Below are 7245 nucleotides of genomic sequence, written 5' to 3' on the forward strand. Positions count from 1 at the left end.
AATTTGTGCCAGACCGGGACTCAAACCCGGGTCTCCCGATTAACACGAGGGGTCGCCTTAACCGCCTTTTTTTTTAAATGTCATTTTGTTCTATATTGTTCTTTGATATTTGTTCGTAGCGGACGTCCTATGAAATTTGTTCTGGTTGTTCGTTGATCTGTTCACTCAGTTTTTTTTTTATTATTATTATTACAGAGGATAACTAAATCCCTTGACCGAACACGCTGAGCTACCGTGCCCGCACGACCATCCGACCCAAATTGCTAGCCAGTGGCACACTACTGGCGTAGCGTCAAATACCGACGAATCCCTCGCGTGGCATTTCGGATTCGCGCAAGAGATCGGGCTTGATGTGCGTCCTCGCTGAAAGAGTGTACCTTTGATCGTCGCAGCTTTTGGATACACGAGGTTAATTCCGTAAGTCGTGGTAACTATGGTATATCGTTCGAACACGGGGCATCACCGTAATCGCAGTAAATGCGTTTAAAAGCCCACGGCAAATAATAACCGAAATGAATGCATAGATTGCTACTGCGTGCAACGATTGCTCGGTGCAGCGCCGAAACATTTATTGTAAGCCTGGTAGTGCTATAAGGAGGAGTGGAACTTCAGCTATATGTGGAATATGCCTTTCTCGCCTGCAGTAATGCTACTCAGTGTTATGCACAACAAAGAGCAGCTGTGGATGATAGGGCATCGTCCACAAAGGTCATGCCCATTCTAGCGTATGACAGCCACGGTATTCTGAGGTGTCAGCCTGTTAGGGACAGTCCAGTGCTACTGCATCATTCTGCTGCACCATCTGCGGTGTACGCTTTGCGGAAACGTCCGCCACTATTGGGTAATGCAGTCATACTCCGTCATTATACGCATTGGTAATTTAAAAATATAGTCACTGGGTAATGCTGCGTATTTCCTCTCACTAATGAGAATTTAGTTTTTGGGAAATTAGCTTAGTGGGAATATATTGTCTGATTACAGAAATGCGTTGTAAGCGTTATATATAGTGTTAACATCCTTGGATGTAACCCTGGCTTTTCTTAGATAACAGTACACAGCAAGGCATAAAGTTTCAGGAGTTTAACTTTACTACAGAAAGGAATTACGTACAGTTCTCAACAAACTGTCAGAGTCATATAATGCCTACAGCAGTGATTCCCAACAGGTGGTCAGCGGACCCCCAGGGGCCCGCGAGCTGTGCCAGAGGGGTTCGCAAGATGCTATTAGAATAAAAAATAGATCAAATATATTTCATATGATAACAGATTTTTTGTTTTGACCGCTCAATATTTTTTGAATAATGAATACGTCAATGTTTTTTCTAAGTACCAAAAATAGAAAACTTATAAAAGGACTCTTAATTTGGCTTTTTTAGGTACTTGATACTGTGATATGACAGAGTACCAATCATGTTCGATGAGGGGGTCCTCGAGAAAATTTTGTTGGGAACCCCTGGTCTAGAGGATAGTATACCACATCAGAGAACGTTCCTTGGCAGTTTCTCCTACGCTGTAAAGACTCTTCACACACACACTTTTACACTGACGAATTGTGTTAATGATATCGTTGTTGTAATGTAATCTTTCAAGGTAAGAGCATAATCTGTCAAAAAGTTAATTATATTACGCTTAAAAATACACACCCTTGACTTTTTTCCGTGTCCCTGAGACTCCTTTCCGTTGGATCCATGGAATACTATTTCTATATTTAACAAAAAGTAAGGCACAATAAAGTAAACGGTTGTGGCGAAGAATGGCCGCAAATGCAATTTATGCTACAACACCTTAGTATTTTCGCGGTGTTACGGTGATTAAAGACGCAATCCAAGTTATTTCAGCTTATAAACTGGAAAGACAAAAGTCACGGTATACCGATATGCACATATAAGATGTCGGTAGTATCGCATACACAAGGTATAAAAGCCGGCCGCTGTGATCGAGCGGTTGTAGGCGCTTCAGTCCGGAACTACGCGGCTGCTACGGTCGCAGGTTCGGATCCTGCCTCGGGCATGGATGCGTGTGATGTCCTTAGGTTAGTTGAGTTTAAGTAGTTCTAAGTCTAGGGGACTGACGTCTTCAGATGTTAAGTCCCATAGTGCTTAGAGCCATTTGAACCATTTTTTAGCCTCTCATAGGCTGGGGACCGTATCAGTTGGGCCCTAGACGACAGAAATTGTGGGCTGTCCAGATATCTCTCGATTCCAGTTGGTAAGAGCTAATGGTAGTGTTCGAGAGAAGCGCACACCCCACGAAGCCATGGACCCAAGTTGCCAATAAGGCACTTTCTAACTGGCGGCAGCTCCATAATGGTATGAGCTGTCTTTACATGGAATAGACCGTATCCTCAGGATGATCGCCTACTCGGAGACCATTTGCAGCCATTCATAGACGTCATGTTACCAACAAACGGTGAAATTTTTATGGGTGGCAGTGGCCATGTCTACGGACCAACGACTTGTTGAATCCATGCCACGTCAAATTGCTGCATTACACCAGGCAAAGGAACACCGGTACGGTATTACAGGGTATCCCATGACTTATGCTACCTCAGTGTATACTACCGGTAATGTCTACCGGTATTGGGAAAGTAAGCGTGGTCGGTTTTGTTGAATGTGTCACGAAACACTGCAGGAATTTCATGAAAACCTTAAATGGAATAGGGTAGATGGTACGATACGAAGGCTTCGTCTAAGAATACGAGAGTTTGACTTAATTTTGTAATATGATAACAATCTACACTACTGACCATTAAAATGTCTACACCACGGAGATGACGTGCTAAAGACGCGAAATTAAACCGACAGGAAGAAGATGCCGTGATATGCAAATGATTACCTTTTCAGAGCATTCACATAAGGTTGGCGCCGGTGGCTACACCTACAACGTGCTGACATGAGGAAAGTTTCCAACTGACTTCTCATACACAAACAGCAGTTGACCGGCGTTGCCTGGTGAAACGTTGTTGTGATGCCTCGTGTAAGGAGGAGAAATGCGTACCATCACGTTTCCGACTCTGATAAAGGTCGGGTTGTAGCCTATCGCAATTGCGGTTTATCGTATCGCGACATTGCTGCTCGCGTTGGTCGAGATTCAATGACTGTTAGCAGAATATGGAATTGGTGGGTTCAGGAGGGTAATACGGAACGCCGTTCTGGATCCCATCGGTCTCGTATCACTAGCAGTCGAGATGACAGGCATCTTATTCGCATGGCTGTAACGGCAGCCACATCTCGATCCCTAAGTCAACAGATGGGGACGTTTTCAAGACAACAACCATCTGCACCAACGTTTCGACGACGTTTGCCGAAGCATGGACTATCAGCTCGGAGACCATGGCTGCGGTTACCCTTGACGCTGCATCACAGACAGGGCGCCTGCGATGGTGTACTCAACGACGAACCTGGGTGCACGAATGGCAAAACGTCATTTTTTCGGGTGAACCCAGGTACTGTTTACAGCATCATGACGGTCGCATCCGTGTTTGGCGACATCGCGGTTGAACGCACATGGAAGCCATACTGGCGTATCACCCGGCGTGATGCCATTGGTTACACGTCTCGGTCTCCTCTTGTTCGCATTGACGCCACTTTGAACAGTGGACGTTACATTTCAGATGTGTTTCGACCCGTGGCACTACCCTTCATTCGATCCCTGCGAAACGCTACATTTCAGCAGGATAATGCTCGACCGCATGTTGCAGGTCCTGTACGGGCCTTTCTGGATACAGAAAAAAAGTTCGACTGCTGCCCTGGCGAGCACATTCTCCAGATCTCTCACCAACTGAAAATGTCTGGTCAATGGTGGCCGAGCAACTGGCTCGTCACAATACGCCAGTCACTACTCTTGATGAACTGTATGAACTGTGGTATCGTGTTGAAGCTGCATGGGCAGCTGTACCTGTACACGCCATCCAAGCTCTGTTTGACTCAATGCCCAGGCGTATCAAGGCCGTTATTTCGGCCAGAGGTGGTTGTTCTGGGTACTGATTTCTCAGGATCTATGCACCGAAACTGCGTGAAAATGTAATTACATGTCAGTTCAAAAAATGGTTCAAATGGCTCTGAGCACGATGGGACTTAACATCTATGGTCATCAGTCCCCTGACCCCGCCAGGAATCGAACCCGGGAACCCGGGCGCGGGAAGCGAGAACGCCACCGCACGACCACGAGATGCGGGCTCACATGTCAGTTCTAGTATAATATATTTGTCCAATGAATACCCGTTTATCATCTGCATTTCTTGTTGGTGTAACAGTTTTAATGGGCATTAGTGCATTACCTGACTCTTTGCTGATTATCTATGAGCATTTTATGGCACTACTTTCCGGAGACATTTACAGTGTTAAATACTCTGAGTTTCGACTTCAGTGACACAGAGGCTAACGCCCAACACGAGTGCGCTGAAGAATGAACTAGTATGACGTTCAGATCTGTGTCGTACCAGTGCCTACACGCCGCGAGTATCCTGTCTTCATGAGAGAAGAAAGCTGCAGATGCAACTCTATTCGTGGTTCCTTACTTACGAGATGGAGCCACCGACCCGCTCTGGTATTCTGTGGGCAGCTCTTGGCGCTGATCGCTGCACTCTAGTAGAAAGCAGGCCAACGTGCTAGCAGTGGGCGAGGTTGCGGCCCAGTAAGCGGTCCGCATCCTAGAGTTCGCCTTCGTGACCAAACTGCTGCCTGCCAAAGGCTAGTGCGCAAGTACATCACGGCCGCAGCGCCCACCTACCGGGGAGACTAGAAATTATCTCGCGGACTTCGCTGTTGTCCTCCATTCGGAATTCACTGATTCTCACGAATACGTTAAGTTTTGCAGGGTTCAAAAAAAAAGAACAGGTACAACATTTTGTATGAAAAGCCTCTCGCTATCGACTTTCTGTACTTCTGTTTTCATGGGCTCTATTCCTCACACCCTCAAAAAAAAAAAAAAAAAAAAAAAAAACATTTATAACTTTCTGACACATACGGCGTATCATTACGAACGCCATTACTTTTTCTTGTCATATAAACATAATGCATTTACGACTCTTTCAGTTCACAGAGTATCTAACCTCTGTCAGATTTGCGTTAATAAAATAAAGCACATGTGTATTTGTCAATGAAACCGCTTGCTTCAATGATGTAAAGCAAAAACCTCGTATTGTGCACGATCTAATGTATGGCACGAGCTTCAGCAATTGTGTAGTGTAATTGCAGGGGGAGACAGGTAAGTAGACTGTTTAGGTTTTTATGTTGGTAACGCCACGTAGTGCTCTGTATGAAAATCGCTGTGTGCAGCCTGTGCAGAATTCTTTAAGTCCGTCTTTACAGCCATGTCTCTTCGGCAATATGCAGACGTAGTCGAATGGAATCTACAGTCACTGCTCTTTGGAACATTCCAGGCATTAGTGTTAGGGACTCTCCAGTCATTACTGGCTGAGAGTTTCCAGACGTAACCCATAAATCGCCTTTAAAGGACATGGATTCTAATAACGTAGAGTCAACGTTTTGATCTGCTTGTTCATAACGAAGCTTAAGAGCCTGACATGCCTCTCTCCAGGAGAAGTATATTTCTGTGTCCTCCGTCGAATGTAATGAGGTCCCTTGCGGCAGCCGTGAACGGATGCTCCTCCATCATATGCATGTTACGAGCACAAGTGATGGCTTAAAAGTATATTGCGGGTATATTAGATTGCGTCTAACAGCTTCGTTCTTTGCTATTAAAATATTACGAAAATAGTACATGCGAAACCAAACAAGAGACAGTAGATCATTCTTCTGTATATTTCGGTCTTGACCTGTGGTAACCAGACAGGTCTGTCAATTGCTCTGTATTAATTATGAAGCTGCAGAAACTGAATGTTCTTATTCTATTGCGCAAAAGAAAATTTGGCCGGAAATTTTAATAACTTCTTGTAACGGTCTCTCTTTGCTTCAAAATCTTCAGCCTTTTTTCCTAGGAAGCTGTTACGTTGACCTAATGTGGTGTAACATTAGCGTAGTTCAATGAAAAGCTGAATTTAGTTCCATATGACGGACGCTCTTGGTGTGGCTACACTGAAGTTAAAGAGGCGAATGAATCAAAGACCGGTAAGGCGATTTCATTCCGTAGCATCCCGACTAGATTCCACGCTGGCAAGCTAGAGTATTTAGGAGGCAGCTAAGGAGCACTTTCTGCTTCGCTCACCGAGTATTGCATTACTCAAATGTTATTGTTTTTCACGTGTTCTTGCATGAAATTTAATTGAGTAAAAAGTTTCAGTACACGAATTATAGGCAGTCTAATGGTCTGGCTATGGGCCCCTCTTTTACAACTAGCCCTATAGTATTGTGGACAATTTAGAACAAATTCTCTTACAAAAAGAGACACTGAGAGATCAGGTAGGCGAATGATGTGTTGTGTTTAGAGGTTGGTACCACTGGAAATTAAATACATTGCTACAGCATTTAAACTCCCAACATAAGAAAATTAGTTCACAGTGGATCTGGGTGGCCCGTCCATAAATTTTTATTCTTTAGTATAGACATTATCACAAGAATGAATATACATATTTAGCATTTAGAGATAAACCACATAAAAAAACAATAATTCCTGCAAGCTCCCAACATCCACACAGTCACAAACATGCAGCTTTCTATTTGATGGTACATCGCCTCATATCTGTTCCATTATATGAGTTTGCCTTTCAAACAGAACTACAGGCCATCTAATTTATCCTTTTCAGTAATTGCTATAGCTCTGCTCCGTAAAGGCGTAAATTTGTACCAGTTATGTACGCTGGCATACAGGAACCAGTCAGTAATAACAGCCGGCCGCTGGTGGCCTAGCGGTTCTAGGCGCTTCAGTTTGGAACCGCGCGACCGCTACGGTCGCAGGTTCGAATCCTGCCTCGGACATGGATGTGTGTGATGTCCTTAGGTTAGTTAGGTTTAAGTAGTTCTAAGTTCTAGGGGATTGATGACCTCAGATGTTAAGTCCCATAGTACTCAGAGCCATTTCAACCATTTTTTTTTTTCAGTAATAACAAAAATTGGTGCATCACCCCATATGTTGGTATGCTGACAGAATTTCAGATAACCTCTCTAACACTTGAAAGTCCCGCAACTGCAGGCCTGCACTTGTAGTACTAACAGCACACAAAAAATTTTATTCGGTAGTTCGGAGAAATTGCAATCTTTGGCAGAGAGTGGTGTCTAAAAAACCACATGCGAGCATCGTAGTAAAGTATATGTTGATCATTGAGGCAGAGCCGTGGTGATTTGGT

The sequence above is a fragment of the Schistocerca gregaria genome, chromosome 3 (genome assembly GCF_023897955.1).
Source record: "Schistocerca gregaria isolate iqSchGreg1 chromosome 3, iqSchGreg1.2, whole genome shotgun sequence".
NCBI lineage: Eukaryota > Metazoa > Arthropoda > Insecta > Orthoptera > Acrididae > Schistocerca > Schistocerca gregaria.